Genomic DNA, 19,662 nt, shown 5'->3' with positions numbered 1-19,662 from the left:
CAGACAAATCAGGGACGCAGTAACCGCTCGAGGCAGGGGGCCTCCTTAAAACATATATGATGTTGCCTTCAACAAATCATGCCCCACAATGCCCCAACATGCAGTGAAAAAACCGCAAGAGAATCCATCAAGACTAGCTGTGTCATCAGGTGGAATGGAAACAACTACCTAGTGGACCTCCAAAAAGGTAGGCAGGGACATGAGCATCTCATTCTTAGCAGGAGAGACCAAGGTAGGAATGATGTCTAACAGCCCATTACTGCTCTCACAAGGGACACCTTTGAGCAAATTATCGAAGTACTCCACCGCCACACTCTTAATTTCAGGATAATCATCCAGCGTATGACCCGATTCTAACCTGATGTTGATGATGACTGTTCTTCTCTGCTTTTCTATTACATAAGCGTGGAAAAAATTGGTGTTCTTGTCACCTGCCTCCAGCCACCTTATCCTTGCCTTTTGCTTCCAATAAACTTCTTCCAGCAGTTGAAGACGAGCAAGGTTAGTAGACGCCTGGAGATAGTCCTGCTACAGGTCAATGTTCCTGTTCGCTGACTCTGCTGCTTCCTGCATTCGATGCTCACAGTTATCCACTTCTTTCTCAGCTAGTGACAGCTGCACGAAAATATTCCTGAAGACCTCTCTGTTCCACACCTTTAGGGTCTGTTTAACTTTCTTCAACTTGAGAAAATTGTTGTAGATGGGGTGGCTTGAGGATTCTGAATCCCAAGCTAACTTCACCACCTGCTGGAAAGTTTCATGCCAAATCCACATGTTCTGAAATCTGAAGGGCTTCACTATCTATGTTGCGACTTGAGGGAAGTCCAATAGCAAAGGGCGTGATACAAATTAATTTGGGGGAGATGGATGACTTGAAAAGACAGGAATTGAGAGGCCCAGGCCCCATTCATCAGGGCCCTGTCCAACCTGGCCCACACTCTAGCTAATACTCCTTGATTATTACTCCAATTAAAATGATTCCTCAAGCAGCTAGCGTCCTGGAGGCCCATACTATCAACTGCTACAGTAAATTCCCATGAGCTGTTGCTATTAACCACTCTACGGCTCCTCCTCTCATTGGCTTCAATTGTGGCATTGAAGTCACCACACATAGCCCAGGGAGTGCTAAGGGCTAAGGATAATGAAGCCAGATCTCCCTAAAGACACCTCCTTTGAATCTTATCACATGTAACGACCTTAGTTTTGGGCGCCTTGTGGCATATGTTTGTACATGTAGGAAAATAATGAATATTATCATCATCCCTAATCATAATAGAAACACTGAATTTCGGGAACGAATTCTTTTTGAGGGGGGTAGATTGTAACACCCCGTACTTTACAGTACTCAAGTGTTACCATGTAGATTAATTTAATATGAATATATAAATAATGCAACCTAAATATATATGCTATGAAGTGTCTGTACTTTGTAAAGATTTAAAATTTCATGCTAAAATGATATGTACGTATTTAATGTATATAAATACTATGAAAATAATATTATGTTAAATAAACATAAGGAATAATAATTTCACAACATAAATTTAAATTACAAATAATAATGTAGCATTGAATATCTTTTATAAGTATGTATACAAAAATCATTAGATACTTTAATGGAATTGTATATTATTTAACAATATTATCAAATACAAATTTAATTTTTATTAAATAAGATATTGTACAATCTTCAATTCATTTATACGTATAATACAATATTGTATATTATAAATTATGTATACTAATGAATGTGTGAACAGCAGCATGTAATTAGTAGTTTGTTAATATTAAGATTATATTTATATACATGTATGAGATTTCAAATATTTTAATTATAAATAATATACAAAAGTAAAGGAATCTATGTTAATATTAGTATTAGTTAGTAAAGTATAACAAAAGCCTTACAAATGACCCTTTAGGACCCTTTTAACCGTTGACGTCCAACTTCGGAATCATCCAACCACTTGATTGACAAGAAACCACCATACGACTACAAATCACATTGTGGGCCCTAACTAGGCATTTCATTGGCTTGATCTTTAGTCAAGGCCCCTAAATGAGGCCTTCCAAGATGAATGGACGGTGTGGATTCATCATAACCAACACGATGAACCCCGCACACGAGTTGCATGTGCACCAAGGGCGGAGCACCTACTGTGCACTAGGCCATTGGGCACGGTCAAACATCTCTGACCCGTGTCCCTCCAAAAAAGGAGAAAACTCTCCTTCTCTCCTCAGTTACAGCAGCTGATGAACGACCGTACATTTCCTTGATCAAAGGCCCACCTTCAACATCCATCTCAATGATCCAAACCATCCATCTGACTCAGACGATGGAACCCACCAAAACCCAACTCACCTCACGAGTTGATGTACGTGTGTGCGGGCACAGTTTACAGTGCCAACAGGCCCTACAAAACCAATATTTCCAAAAATGGAAATTTGTTGCTACCAACGGGGCGATCTGCGTGATGTTAAAGCCACGCATCTTAGCCGTTCATCCCAATGCCATCTCGACCCCCTGTTCACTGTTCACGTGAAGTAAGGGTTTTTTATGGAAAACCGACACCAAAAACCACCCTGGTATCGCTGTTTCAAGAGAAACAGATGTTGGGATCAAATCCCAGCCTTCCATTCACATCCAACAGACCTGAGAGTGCTGAAATCCCTACAAGAAGGGAGAGAAAATGCACTATTCCTCCCATTCTGCAGTAGCCATGAAAAACCAACTGTTTCCTTCCTCTAGCGAACCCACTGCCCAAATCTCTCCCGAGCTTTAAAAACCCTTACCTATAAGCTTCCTAGGATCGATATGAACCTTCCTAAAGGAGTCGATTGGAGGGAGAAACCACCGTTTGTCATGCGCCATTAACAGTGGATCATCTCCCTCGTTGAAGTCAAACCAAATTGGGTCCGATTCATGCCAGAAATGGGGCCTGTTTGAGACTGTTTCAAGAGCTGTTGGATGCTTCCAGCAGTAGCAAACAGAGAAAGAAAGGAGGAGTGGGAGAAAGGAAAGTAGAGGAAAGAAGGAGAAAAGAGGAGAGCAGGAATGCGAACGTGGTGTTGCAGCTGCACCATGCTCGTCCAACTCGAACCGAGTCGCTAGGTCATGCTCGGCGTTCAGAGTTGTCTGGCGGACTTGCTGTGGCTACTGGGACCACTTCAGGGATGCCAAACCACCCAAACCATCCATACGATTTCCTCCAACCGAGCCCTTGCGGGCTGAGTTGACTCAGTGGTTGAAATTTTGCTACTCAGGGTGTTTCCTGATGAGTTGGGACCCTCTGGTCACCAAAACCAAGGCCTCTTTCCCCCTTGCTGTAACGATGATTGGTCCATCTCAGACAGAAATGCTGATCAATGCATTACACAAATCGCAGTGGGCCCCACCAAGTTACACACCTAGTGGGCCAGCTATTGTAATGGGCAAGTTCTAATTAGTCTAGAGACTTGCTGATGTGGGGTCTTGGGTGAGGAGGAAGGAAGAAGAAAAGGGAAAGAGTTGAGAAGGAGAAATGAGAGAGAAGATCGAGTCAACCCGGTTTCAAACCGAGTCAACTCACTGAGTCGGGGTGACCCGAATCCCATATTATTCGGGGACTGTACTCAGTCAGCAAATCAATGATATTGGGGCTCCCAGTCCTGATCCTAGTGCTAGGCATCATCATCAGGTAACCTTTCCACCTCAACTGAGTCGACTCAATGAGTCAATGTTTCCTTTATAGACTAGACGTGCCTTATTGTATTAATATCACTGTTGCACTCTTATTATTAAGATTGCTAATATTATATATGATTAGCCATTGACAGATAATTTATAATTAAAATTAGTGAATAGTGTAATTTACTTACCATTCTTAAATATTTTCATAATATTTACTATTAACATGTTACGATAATATTAGTTGTTATGAATGAAACTACCATTAGCGATATTGGCATGGTGTCCATCACTTGAAAATATATCTTTAATAATAAGTTATACTATTTTATTACAATTTTAATACTAATTATTACTAGGGTCACAAATAATAGTTGTATCGTTAAAGTTAAATTGTAACTAACCATATTACTATTACATTGTATTTAAGTTGCACATACATCATAAGTTCTACTCAAAGAATTAAACCCTAAGATGTAAACCCTAAATTCTACAATAAAACCCTAAAGGGTAACCCTAGGCGATGATCTTAAACCCTACGTGGTATGCAGAACTTGGATCTAATTGTACAAGTTCCTGATTTATGATAGGGATTGGTTCTAAGGAAACACGCATTCTCTAGCAACACTGGTAGGGAGTTCAAAGTATAAGGTGATGATTCTTCCCCTTGAGCTTTCCATCTTCTCATTAGCCTAAGTTACAGTTTTTATTCTAATTTATAAATGATATCTCTATTCTATAAGTACATGTGTTAATTATTGAAATTGAATTGCTATATTACATGCTTAATGTTCATGCTTATGGATTATTTGTGAATTTCTTATGGACTTTAAACTGGTACATTTGTGGAAAACCCCCACCTATAAATGTACACCTATACTTGGGATGTAACCCGACTGGTTGTAATTGAAATAGACCTTCGGCTTAGAGGTTATTGAATGGTGTTTTAAATTGACCATTGATGTGGGCCTACCATCCAGGGTTATTGTGTCCAATGGTTTTCAAGGATGGTCTGTTATCGCATGGTTTTGTACTCGCCCTATGTGGCCTATTTTGGTACTCGCCCTATGCGGCTTGCTTTGCTATCGCCCTATGTGGCTTTGTTCTAGTATTTTCCCTATATGGGTTCAATGTTTTATTCCGTGTAACCATGCGATGATAAGCCCTATATACTGTAATATGATTGGCCATTAATCGACAGGTTCCATTAAACATCCTAAGATGGTAGTCTCATGACCCAAGGATGGTGGTATGGGACCTATGCCTGAGCTGTCGGTCTACGCTGGGCTCTGAGCTCCCCGCAGTGACCTTTGAGCTTATTAAAATGGCTGGTTGTAATTGGATTAATAACGAATTGGCTAATCATGCATACATAGCACAAACCAGCATCTATTGCTATCGTACGTTATGTACGTAATATTTCAACTGGATGATGTTTCCTAGGTTCGATGATTTCGACTAGATGTTTTTCAGGTTCAATGATTGTATGGGTGATGACCCACTGTCCGCACAGATGAGCATCCCTGGGACGATAATTACATTCACGCATCCATGCATCTAATAAGACCTGCATCATGTATTATTTGTATGCTTTGTTTTATAACTATGCTTATCTAATGCGGTGGTATGTAATCTTGAGGGAAGTTCACACTGAGTTGGCCACTCATCCATCAAATATACAACTGTACAGGTAGTATAGGTGGCTTAAGTGATATGCAGGTTCAGACGTGATGAGGAGCAGGGTACGATCGCCAGGGATGCATAACTGTATTTGCCTGGAGAAGTTGCATTATCTTACGGCTTATATTTATTTGTTTCCGTTATTCTTCATGTATTAAATCATGTAAATCTTGTACTTGTTTAAATTCAGAGACATTGGTTTGTATAAGTCAATATGGGCAGCTTCTTGTATATTTGAATGATAATGAAATTTTCCTTTATGTCGATTTGTCCACACTACGCTCATCTGCTTACTCTGATTCTGATGATAAAAAAAATGTACACTCGAATTTGACCATCCTTTAAGGTTAACACTCGGGTTTTTGGGACACAGGTCATATACTTGGGTCCTGAAGATTCGGGGCGTTACAAGTTGGTATCAGAGTATAGTTTGGACAAACTTGGCCTTGGGAAATAATCTTATACAAGCTTTGAATGTCTCAAGTTAGGATGTTTGAAATTAGAAATTGAACTTAGGATAATTTCCCCTAGACATAGGAGAATGATTGGAAATGTAGAAAGTCAAAACTTAGGTTCCCTTAGAAGTAACTTGGATGACAATCCAAACTTATATGAAATTCCCTTTGAGCAAAGGACACCTTGAGAATTTAGAAATTCAAAACCTAGGTTCCCTTGAAAATTATTTGAGCAACTATTTGAACTTAGGTGAAATCTCCCTACAACTAGCAGGAGTTAAGAACTTGAGATTCTAAGCTCCATGTAGACGTGTTGGACAATCTTAGAAATCACGAGCTGAACTTAAGTCCCTTGAACATTTTAGGTTTAGTTATTTAAACTTAGAAATGAAAAACTTGAGGTTCCCTTGAAAATTTTAAGATAGACTTTTGAACTTTGGACTTATATGAAATTCCCTTGGAATTAGGAAAGATTTGAGAACGTTGATATCCAAAACTTTAACCCCCTTTGAAACTTTAGGGTGAGCCATTTGAAAAGAACTTTGGTTTCCCCCTATAAATTACTGGAACATCTGTTTGAAACTTGGAAACAAAACTTAGTTCCCCATTGTAGGATATCAGGGTAGCTGCTTAAACCTGGAAAATAAACCTAAATGTTGTGGGTGAACAAATACCATCGTAATGTACATAAGACCAAATGAAAACACTCCCTAGACTTGACTCCCAAAATGCAATTCCTAGAGACCTAGAGTTTGAATTCTTTTAGAAATTTCGTTAGTTAGAAATAATGGCGTACAATATTTAACATATGAAGCAAACTTAGACTTCATAAGCGATTCCTTACACACCACGTTGTACATTAGGTTGGACATAAGCACTCCCTAGACTAAGAAATCGCAATGGGAAATGTAATTTGACTTCCTTAACACATCTCTTTACTTAGAATTGATGTTTCCTACAAATTCTAGCACATGAAATTAATTAGAAGTGAAGTTATGAGATTTTGGGTAAGTTTTCAACCTTAGGTTGTGCATGTTGGAATTAGATTTAAAATTCTAAGTGTGTTTAGAAATTTTCGACTCAAACTTCATGTAGAAATCTTGATTCTAGAATTTTCGGTTAGTGCATTAAGGAATCAGAGTGCGCATTGGAAGCATAATGGGCCACGTGGTCTTATCCAATATGGAGGTAGGAAAATCACATGATATTTCCCATGAGTCTAGAACAATCGGGATCTCGGATTGATGGAACCATATTTAAGCGAAGCTTACACAGTTTAGGCTCAAGTTCTAAATCCTAGTGAATCTCAACAATCTTGTTGCCCTGATCAAGCAAAGGATTGAGATTTAACAGGATTGTGAGTTGATACCAAAATCTTCTGTCCAACAGGCAGGAGATCAATGTATTAGGCTCAAACTTACTACAACCATCTATTCGTGTTAACAATATTATTAGTGACCACTAAAATGAACTTGTAATATTTGTAGATACTATAAGAAATTTTAATGTTGACATGTGATAAGATAACCCTACTACTTGTATCATTAATAATTGGAAAGAGCATCATCAAATCTTGGGGACGAGATTCTTCTTTAAGGGGGGTAGATTGTAACGACTTAGTTTTGGGCGCCAAGTGGCATATGTTTGTACATGTAGGAAAATAATAAATATTATCATCATCCCTAATCATAATAGAAGCACTGAATTTCGGGGACGAAATTCTCTTTAAGGGGGGTAGATTGTAACACCCCGTACTTTACAGTACTCGAGTGTTACCATGTAGATTAATTTAATATAAATATATAAATAATGCAACCTAAATATATATGCTATGAAGTGTATGTACTTTGTAAAGATTTAAAATTTTATGCTAAAATGATATGTACGTATTGAATGTATATAAATATTATGAAAATAATATTATATTAAATAAACATAAGGAATAATAATTTCACAACATAAATTTAAATTACAAATAATAATGTAGCATTGAATATCTTTTATAAGTATGTAAACAAAAATCATTAGATACTTTAATGGAATTGTATATTGTTTAACAATATTATCAAATACAAATTTAATTTTTATTAAATAAGATATTGTACAATCTTCAATTCATTTATACGTATAATACGATATTGTATATTATAAATTATGTATACTAATGAATGTGTGAACAACAGCATGTAATTAGTAGTATGTTAATATTAAGATTATATTTATATACATGTATGAGATTTCAAATATTTTAATTATAAATAATATACAAAAGTAAAGGAATCTATGTTAATATTAGTATTAGTTAGTAAAGTATGACGAAAGCCGTACAAATGGCCCTTTAGGACCCTTTTAACCGTTGACGTCCAACTTCGGAATCATCCGACCACTTGATTGACGAGAAACCACCATACGACTACAAATCACATTGTGGGCTCCAACTAGGCATTTCATTGGCTTGATCTTTAGTCAAGGCCCCTGAATGAGGCCTTCTAAGATGAATGGACGGTGTGGATTCATCACAACCAACACGGTGAACCCCGCACATGAGTTGCATGTGCACCAAGGGCAGAGCACCCGCTGTGCACTAGGCCATTGGGCACGGTCAGACATCTCTGACCCGTGTCCCTCCAAAAAAGGAGAAAACTCCCCTTCTCTCCTCAGTTGGAGCAGCCGACGGATGACTGTCCATTTCCTTGATCAAAGGCCCACCTTCAACATCCATCTCAATGATCCAAACCGTCAATCTGACTCAGACGATGGGACCCACCAAAACCCAACTCACCTCACGAGTTGATGTACGTGTGTGTGGGCACAATTTACGGCGTTAACAGGCCCTACAAAACCAATATTTTCAAAAATGGAAATTTGTTGCTGCCAACGGGGCAATCCGCGTGATGTTGAAGTCACGCATCTTAGTCGTTCATCCCAATGCCATCTCGACCACCCGTTCATTGTTCACGTGAAGTAAGGGTTTTCTGTGGAAAACTGACACCAAAAACCACCCTAGTTTCACTGTTTCAAGAGAAACGGATGTTGGGATCAAATCCCAACCTTCCATTCACATCCAACAGACCTGAGAGTGCTGAAATCCCTACAAGAAGGGAGAGAAAACACCATATTCCTCCCATTCTGCGGCAACCATGAAAAACCAGCCGTTTCCTTCCTCTAGTGAACCCACTGCCCAAATCTCTCCCGAGCTTCAAAAACCATTACCTATAACCTTCCTAGGATCGATACGAACCTTCCTAAAGGAATCGATTGGAAGGAGAAAACCCCGTTTGTCATTCGCTATTAACAGCGGATCATCTCCCTCTTTGAAGCCGAACCGAGTTGGGTCCGATTCATGCCAGAAATGGGGCCTGTTTGAGACAGTTTCAAGTGTTGCTGGATGCTTCCAGCCATAGCAAACAGAGAAAGAAAGGAGGAGTGGGAGAAAGGAAAGTAGAGGAAGGAAGGAGAAAAGAGGAGAGCAGGAGTGCGAACGTGGTGTTGCAGCTGCATCATGCTGGTCCAACTTGAACCGAATCGCTGGGTCATGCTCAGAGTTCAAAGTTGTCTGGCGGACCTGCTGTGACTGTTGGGACCGCTTCAGGGATGCCAAACCATCCATACGATTTCCTCCAACCGAGCCCTTGTGGGCTGAGTTGACTCAGTGGTTGACTTTCTGCTACTCAGGGTGTTTCCTGATGAGTTGAGACCCTTTGGTCGCCAAAACCAAGGCCCGAAATGTTGATCAATGCATTACACAAATCACAACGGGCCCCACCAAGTTACACACCTAGTGGGCCAGCTATTGTAATGGGCCAGTTCTAATTAGTCTAGAGACTTGCTGATGTAGGGTCTTAGGTGAGGAGAAAGGAAGAAGAAAAGGGAAAGAGTTGAGAAGGAGAAATGAGAGAGAAGATCGAGTCAACCCGGTTTCAAACCGAGTCAACTCACTGGGTCGGGCTGACCCGAAGCCCATATTATTCGGGGACTGTACTCAGTCAGCAAATCAATGATATTGGGGCTCCCAGTCCCGATCCTAGTGCTAGGCATCTTCATCAGGTAACCTTTCCAACTCAACTGAGTCGACTCAATGAATCAGTGTTTCCTTTCTAGACTAGACATGCGTCATTGTATTAATATCACTGTTGCACTCTTATTATTAGGATTGCTAATATTATATATGATTAGCCATTGACGGATAATTTATAATTAAAATTAGTGAATAATGTAATTTACTTACCATTCTTAAATATTTTCATAATATTTACTATTAACATGTTACGATAATATTAGTTGTTATGAATGAAACTACCATTAGTGATATTGGCATGGTGTCCATCACTCAAAAATATTATCTTTAATAATAGGTTATACTATTTTATTACAATTTTAATACTAATTATTACTAGGGTCACAAATAATAGTTGTATCATTAAAATTAAATTGTAACTAACCATATTACTATTATATTATATTTAAGTTGCACATACATTATAAGTTCCACTCGTAGAATTAAACCCTAAGATGTAAACCCTAAATTCTACACTAAAACCCTAAAGGGTAACCCTAGGCGATGATCTTAAACCCTACGTGGTATGCAGAACTTTGATCTAATTGTACAAGTTCCTGATTTATGATAGGGATTGGTTCTAAGGAAACACGCATTCTCTAGCAACACTGGTAGGGAGTTCAAAGTATAAGGTGATGATTCTTCCTCTTGAGCTTTCTATCTTCTCATTAGCCTAAGTTATAGTTTTTAGTTTAATTTATAAATGATATCTCCATTCTATAAGCACATGTGTTAATTATTAAAATTGAATTCCTATATTACATACTTAATGTTCATCCTGTATATTTGTTCATGCTTGTGTATTATCTGTGGATTGCTTATGGACTTTAAACTGGTACATTTGTGGAAAACCCCCACCTATAAATGTACACCCATACTTTGGATGTAACCCGACTGGTTGTGATTGAAATGGACCTTTGGCTTAGAGGTTATTGAAGGGTGGTTTAAATTGACCATTGATGTGAGCCTACCATCCAGGGTTGTTGTGTCCAATGGTTTTCAAGGATGGTCTTTTATCGCATGGTTTTGATACTCGCCCTATGTGGCCTATTTTGGTACTCGCCCTATGCGGCTTGCTTGGCTATCACCCTACGTGGCTTTGTTCTAATATTTTTCCTATATGAGTTCGATATTTTATATCATACAACCATGTGATGGTAAGCCCTATATACTGTAATATGATTGGCCATTAGTCGAAAGGTTCCATTAAACATCCTAAGATGGTAGTCTCATGACCCGGGGATGGTGGTGTGGGACCTATGCCCGAGCTGTCGGCCTACGCTGGGCTCTAAGTTCCCCGTAATGACCTTTGAGCTTATTAAAATGGCTGGTTGTAATTGGATTAATAACGAATTGGCTAATATGCATACATAGCACAGACCAGCATCTATTGCTATCATACGTGATGTACGTATTGTTCCGACTGGATGATGTTTTCCAGGTTCGATGATTCCGACTGGATGATATTTCCTAGGTTCGATGATTGCATGGGTGATGGCCCACTAACCACATGGATGAGCATCCCCGGGGCGATGATTGCATTCATGCATTCATGCATCTAATAAGACCTACATCATGTATTGTTTGTATGCTTTGTTTTATAACTATGCTTACCTAATGCGGCGGTGTGTAATCTTGTAGGGAGTTCACACTGAATTGGCCACTCATCCATCAAATATACAACTGTACAGGTAGTACAGGTGGCTTAAGTGATATGCAGGTTCAGACGTGATGAGGAGTAGGGTACGATCGCCAGGGATGCATGACTGTATTTGCCTGGAGGAGCTGTGTTATCTTGTGGCTTATATTTATATGTTTTTGCTATTCTTCATGTATTAAATCATGTAAATCTTGTACTTGTTTAAATTCAGAGACATTGGTTTGTATAAGTCAATATGGGCAGTTTCTTGTATATTTGAATAATAATGAAATTTTCCTTTATATCGATCTGTCCACACTATGCTCATTTGCTTACTCTGACTCCAATGAAAAAAAATGTACGGTCGAATTTGACCATCCTTTAAGGTTAACACTCGAGTTTTTGGGACACGGGTCATATACTCGGGTCCTAAAGATTCGGGGTGTTACATCACAGCTAGCATAAACGAATGTAATCGTTATCGGTAAAGAGATGGTCTACACTGAAAAAGCAATAGACTGTGATTGGTTAGACTTGTTGACAAGGGAAGGAGCGACCTGGTTGCTAAAATAAACCCAGATCTTCACCCCGATATCAGCGTTCAAGAAGGATTGATGGAAACCCAGGGATAGACCAACCCCCACTCTTTTATCATCTAAAAGCATGGGCTCAAGAAAAGCCAATATCTAAGGATCAAACTTATTGATGAGCCTTTTCGTGGACATCACAGAACGCTGATTGCTAGTTCCACAAACATTCCAAACAAGGATTTTATCCATCAATAACACAGCCTGAATTAACCACTCTTCTCTTTAATCTTCGGAGTCTTGATTCTCAATCACCTCTTGTGTACAACACTCTTGGTCTGCTCAAAGTTTTTTCCTTCTTACCCCCTCCGAAATATTCATAGTAGATTGAGTAGTGGTTCTGTTGTGGTATAGATCCATGACTGACTATGTTGGGCTTGCTATTAGCTGTCCTGGTTGCTTCTCTCTATCAACTACCTTCTGGATAGGAGGTTGGAGGTCTGTAAGACTGGTAGACGTGGGATTAGGGGGGGTATCAGGCTTGAAGACTGATTCCTGGCCCTCCAAGTTGGCCGCTGACGAGAAAAACAGAAATAGATCAATTGCGAAGACTGCCCTTCGAGCAGCTAGCTTGGGAGTATGGAGGGGTTTGCGCTCAGGCTGCACCTCGTAACACTCCCTTGCCTGAGAGATATCCACCTCAGACCTGTCCACTGTAAGAGGAGCCGTTGGGGAGGCTGAGATAGGGCGGGAGGGCAAAGCCTCCTCAACATTCAGATCTAGTCCTACCCTATCAAAATCATCCCTACCAAAGCTCTGCTCCTGAGCTCGCAGGGGAGAAATTCCAGCTTATCTAGAATGAATAAAATTGCACTTCTTCCTCACATTACGCAGAAGAGCGCCTGCAACTTGTAGAAGCATTTGCACTTGTGGTACTTTGCATACTGATCTAACTTCAGGCAGAGAAATAGTCTACCTATTCGACGGTTGATCCAGATGGACTGAGGAAGGATTTGCAAATTCAGTGTTGATGGACCTGGCTGGGTCATGATCCTGGGTTCTACATGAGGCGTGGGGTTGAGGGAATTAGTGATGTTTTTTCTGCATACTATTCTAGTGACTAAGGCATTTGAAAAACATGAGGGAGGCACAATTGGGCGTCCTCTGAAGCTGCCATCTGCCACTGGGGAAGGATTAACTTTCTATTTATCATTGTAGAAACAAACTGTTCCGGGTTCACACCTTCCCGATGTTGTCTCGCCTGATGATCTTGAGGTCCTATAAATGTATTTACCACCCATTCTTTAGTGCTAACTGGGGCTTGGCTCGTTGTAGGTTGAGACTGCCAGCCCCCTAATGCTTCCTTTGGTTCCATTTTTGCATAAATCGGGAACTCTTTATCTAACACCTTAAGATTAAGGACCCTCTTTAGATCCACCCCCAGTCTAATGCTCACCTTTATACGAGCAAATACTTGGAATATCCCGAGTCTAGCATTAACATCCACTTGGAGGACCCGTCCAAAATAATTACCCAGATCAAGAATCACTGCTTCCAACCAAGCATGAGTTGGAATCCCAAATAGCCTGATACAGATACCCTCTTCACCCGAAACTTTGTCAATGGACTAGGGGGATAACAACTCTATACCCATTTGGGCATGGAGAGACCGTCTTCCTGGAACTCAATGTACTCCGCCTTGGTCTTGAAGAGCAACGGGAAGCTACGCTTAGACAATCTAGCTATGTCTATAGCTGCTGCACCAAATCTGGAATTCCTAATAACTTCATTTAATCTCAAGATAGAAATTGACGGTTGAACCACCTTACCTACTAGTCCCAATTGAAGTTCCTGTATCTTCTGCTTCATCGCTTTGTGGTCCGCCACCGTGGAGACCTTTTCAGCCACGCTATCTTCAATACTTCTGCTCGGCATGTGAGAAAGCAATGCCGCCGCATACAAACGGCTGGGGTTTTCTACAGGAAGAGGGGTGTGATTCTCTAAGAACCGATGCGTCTCCCCTGTTAAGTGGGTGCCCTGCCTACCCTCAGGGTAAGGCTTTTTACTCTATTTTTCCCAACTCATAGAGACGATTCTTCCATCAATTCGCCTCTCGTTCAGAACTTCTATCACTGCTCAGGCATCTTGTTCATAGAGGAAACGCACAAACACAATCCCTGTGGTTTCGATGAACCCGGACGCAAGGGGATGTACACATCAAGTAATCGACCGAATTGATTAAATATGCGCCAGATATCTTTGCTAGTTGTGTCAAAGGAGATATTTCCTACAAACAAATTATAATCCGTCCTAGCTGGACGAGTAGCCTGGACCGAAAGGGTGGATGCTTTCCTAATCGACTTGCTTCGTATGGTGGGAATAGCAGTCGTAGGGGGTGGGGTTTTGATTTCAAGAGGGAGCTCTGGCTCTTCTTCTCCGGGAGGGCGATCTCCCCCTCATGGCCGTGTCCTAGATTCAAAGCCCTAGCCGGACGCGCAGCCTGGACCAAATGCCACTCACGAAAAGGAGACCATACAATGGATGGCTTTGATTCAACCGAAGTCCTTTGCTTGATGCAGGGAGCCTGATAGCCTACACAAACATTGAGGAGATCGAGTTGAGGACAAATCTTATGTGAGGACTATGGAACCCCACAAGCTAGAAACAATGTCGTTGACTGGGCCAATGAAATCTAGCAACGTCTCAGCGCGCAACATGGAATCTTAATTATTAGTATCAGCTCCCCTCTTAGCGTGCAACGTCCCAGTCCATGTAAGGATACCTAGTGCGTAATGCCCCAGTCCACACAAGGATACCTAGCACGCAATGCTTCGTCAGCATAAGGATCACATGCGAAGATTCGTGAGGAGAGGGAAAGGGAAAGGCTCCCTAGAGTGCAACGTCTCAGTCCACGCAAGGATACCTAGCGCGCAACGTCTCTGTTAGCACAAGGATCTCTGTCAATTCAAGGATCCCATGCGTAAACGAGTGACTGCATTCACCACACTTTTTATGTCATTGCTCATGACATCATAAGGTTGCCGATATTCTAGCGGCAAGAAGCCAATAGAGAGAAATCCTCCTCTTGGCACAGAAACCTGACTTGCGCGGAAGTCTCTGCTTGCGTAGAAATCTTTGCTTGCATGGAGTTCGCTTACGCGGAAGTCACTCTTATGCAGAAGGTGCTCGCACAAAAACCTGACTTGCACGCACTCACGCAAAAGACGCTCTCTGCTCGCGCGGAAGTCACTCTCTTGCGCGTAGAGAGCGAAAATCTCTCAACCTTGACATCTCACAATTCCATCACTTTAACTTCCCCTTGCCCTTGCCCTTGGATTTGGATCTTGATTGAGAAGATCATGTGTCTTGCTCAGAATTCTAACCCCTCATAATCAATGCATCGGTGGAGGCCCCCATGTTATCTTTTTTCTTTCTCATCGCCTTTCCTTGAACGGTTGAGATGACAGTATCTATACTGAGGGACAGGTTACTGGTGCACAACGTGTCTTTAAAAGACTCATACAAAGCGAGGAGTGCATTCAATAAGATACAAGCTCGATCTTCATCCTTAATCACTTCCTCCATATCCAGTAATTTACGGATCTTGCTAAAATTGCTAATGTGGGTCTCAACATCTTCCCTCTACCATCTTAAAGTTAAACAACTACAACTTTAAGTGTAGGCGATTTTCAAGATACTTCTTTGCACAGATGTCCTCTAACTTCGTCAACAAATCCGTTGCAGTTTTCTCCCTCATGACATTGTAGATCACCTCATCCGTTAAACACAATTGGATTGAGTATTTTTCTTTCTTATCCAATTTCTTCCATGCATCAACGTCCATAGTTTCAAGTTGCTTGTCAAGGACCTCATCTAATCCTTTTTGAACTAATAAGATAATCATCTTGACCTTCCATAATCCAAAGTTAATTTTTCCAGAATATTTCTCACCATCGAACTTAGGATTGACAGCCATTGTTACTCAATTTCAGATTTAAGCCTATGCCCCAACATGAGCTCTGATACCACTTGTTGAGGGGACAATAAAAGCACATAGAGATGAATCGAGTAAAGTAATCCAATCACACCAAGAAAGCACAACGTAAACATAACAATTTTAACATAGAAAAACCCTTGTGGTAAAAAAAACTACGGCACAAAGCGACAGCAAACACTATTAAAGCAGAAAATTACAAGAGATAGAGAGAATACTTGATTCGAACAAGCCTCGAATCTCCCTTACAAGCTCTTAAAATCCTAGGAATGACTTATAAAACCTTAGATACCTCCCAATCCTGATTACACCCAAATATATAGCCTTTGGAAGAATCTCGATCAAAATCGGAAACAAATCCCGTAAATTAGCAAATTTATGTAATTTCGTGTTACACACAATAATAACATATTCGATGGGACTTCGATGACATCGAACTAAACCTTCGATGTCATCGAACCCACTTCAATGTCATCAGAATAACACCAAAACGTTCCAGCAACCAAACATGAAAATATGAATTTTACCAATGGCACCGAATAGCCTTCGATGGCATCGAAAAGGGCACCTAAAGTGTCCACCAACCAATTTGATTGATTTCAAAAAATGTCGATGGCATCAAACCTGTCATTGACAGACTGTTGAATTACAAATTTAAAACATCTATTAACATTAGTTGTAGATGAATTTGCAAGTTGAAGAAAGATGTTAATGAGAATGTTGAAATATGCATAGCCCAATTAGTGAAAATCATATATTGACTTCAATAATATCTTTTCTCTAGTTATTTGTTTAACTACTATTAGTACTTTGTTGATTAAGTAATTGGATATAAAACCATTTTTTTTTCTTTTCTTTTTTTTTTAACAAGAATCTTGATGAAAAAAATTATATAACTTACCCTTAATATTTTTTTTTAAAATCATTTTTCAACTAAACAGATGACCAAGGTACAAGCAGTTTGATTCCTTTATTTGTGAACCTGGGATTTCAAATATGTGAATCAGATTATTGCATCTATATTTATTGTTATGATAATTGTAGTTTCTTGTTAAAATATGTGGATGACATACTAGTTGCAACTATTAGTAAAGATATTATAATAACATTAAAAGCTTGTTTAGCTAGAAAATTTGATATGAATGATTATAGTATTATTAATAAGATTCTTTGGATGACCATACTTATAAAATAATAATAATAAAATAAAATATGAAAGTATATATAACTTAAAAGAGTTTTGTTAAAAGGGTTTTGAATGGCTTCAACATGAAAAATTCTAATCCAAGTAGTATTTTATTTCTTGTTAGTTATAAGGTGTCTTTAAATTATTATCGTAACATATAAGCGGAGAAGACAAATTTATCTCAAGTGCAGTATTCATTGGTTGTATAGAGCTTTATAGTTTCCATGGTGTGCACTAAATTATACATTGCATAAGCAGTGTGATTAGTCATTAAATACATGATAAACCAAAGGAAAGACTATTGGACTAATGTAAAGTCGATCCTTCATTACTCGATCTGTACTTCTAAGGGGTTAATTGTTATAGTAGTTACAATTTATATGTGGTTGGGTTCGCCTATATTGACTATACATGAAATAGTGGTTAAAAAAATATCTATCATAGGTTATGTTTTCTTTTTAGCTGATAATGTGGTTTGTTGGATATTGAAATTATGGTCAATGATGGCCTTGTGATGTAGGGGAGGACATGAGGTCGAGCACCGTCTTCCATAAGAGGATAACTATTCTGAATCCACGGAACTTCTCTGGACTCCTCACAGAGACTTCTCGAATCCACGAGGAAAGAAAGCAGAAAATAAAAATAAATTCTAATAAACTTGAAATTGATTAATGAATGAATAAAAATGAGTTCAAAACCTTTAAATAGGGCTACCAACCAATGGGAAAGAAACCAGAACCAAACTACAACTAAAACTCCTAGAATTCGCGACTTACTATAAATAGTAAACTTACTATTTATAGACGATCGTGATGTCTACTAGTGCGCAAGGTTTTTGGCCAAAAATAGTAAGCGCCCTATTTGGCTTCACCAAACCGTTCTCCTAATTATTCTAAGCTCTTTTCACGTTGGGCGCAACTCCTAAAGCCTGACAAATGAAGAGTTATAATCAAACTAAAACCTACTATTTATAGTAAAAACGAAATTAAAACAGGGAAATGACCGTCGATCCAGGGGTTTTTCATAATTCCAGGCTGCATAACCTGGCGTAGCTGGGTTGGTTGGCTAAAGTAGCTCTATCTACCCAAAAATCATATATTTTACGTCAGATAATTCATTCCGGATTGCGAGATACGCCCGATCTAAGGTCCGATGGTCCGGATCACTTCTGTCGTCGACTGGGCCTTTTCTGATCCATCTTGGCCATGAAACTATCTACGACCTGCTCTACATCAGTCCCCTCCACTTCAAAAGAACTCGTCCTCGAGTTCTCATCCTGCGCTGGTTCATGACACTCGGCCAGGTCCACAACGTTGAAAGTCCGTGAGATCGCCATGTCATCTGGAAGATCAACAACATAAGCGTTATCATTGATTTTTGGATGAATGGTGGCGGTCCAATCTTTTTATTCTTCAACTTGTTGTACGTTCCAGTCGAAAATCGTTCTTTGCGCAGATGGACCGTTACTTGGTCGCCCACCTCAAACATTTTTTGTCGTCAATGCTTGTTTGCTTGCTCCTTGTACTTTTCATTCGAGACATGTAGCTTGGTTTGTACCTCAGCATGAATACCCATGATCTTGTCAGCCATATGTTCTGTTGCAATGCTCATGCCTGGAAGCTTGGGCAGAGAGACTAAGTCTAGTGTGTGGCGAGGTACTCGTCCATAAATAACCTGGAACGGGGATTTTCCTATCGAGCGGTTCACCATGTTGTTGAATGCAAACTCCGCTTGAGACAAAACCAAATCCCACTGCTTCAGTTTTTCTCCTGAAATACATCGAAGAAGGTTTCCCAATGTGCGATTCACAACCTCAGTTTGACCGTCAGTCTGTGGGTAGTAGGCACTGCTGAACTGAAGTCGTGTATCGAATCTAGTCCACAAAGTCTGCTAAAAGTGCCTTATGAACTTCGCATCACGGTCAGAAGTAATAGTCTTAGGAACCCCATGTAGCCGCATAATTTTTCTAAAGAATAAATTCGCCACATATGTTGCATCGAGAGTCTTCTTGCATGGAATAAAGTGCGTCATCTTGGAGAAACGATCTACTACCACGAACACCGAATCCATGTCGCGTTGTGTTCGTGGGAGATCAAGCATGAAGTCCATAGATAAATCCTCCCAAGGACCGTCAGGCATGGGTAACGGGGTGTAGAGGCTCATATTATGAGATTGCCCCTTGGAGGTCTGACAAATATAACAACGTTGGACTGTGTTTCCTACATCACGTACCAATTACGGCCAGTATTACCGTTCTTCCACAAGAGCTCACATCTTGTCTCACTAAGGTGTCCACTGAGGCCACCTCCATGTAGCTCTTGGATTATCTATTTCCTTAGCGAACTGTTCGGGATGCACAGTCAATTTTCCTTAAAAAGGAACCCGTCTTGCATATGTAAGTCACCAGGGTAACCTTCTTGGTATCTAACCCATGCGTCCTTGAAGTCGTCGTCATCA

Source organism: Magnolia sinica, chromosome 19 (assembly GCF_029962835.1).
Source record: "Magnolia sinica isolate HGM2019 chromosome 19, MsV1, whole genome shotgun sequence".
Taxonomy (NCBI): Eukaryota; Viridiplantae; Streptophyta; class Magnoliopsida; order Magnoliales; family Magnoliaceae; genus Magnolia; species Magnolia sinica.
Note: the sequence above shows the minus strand (reverse complement) of the source record.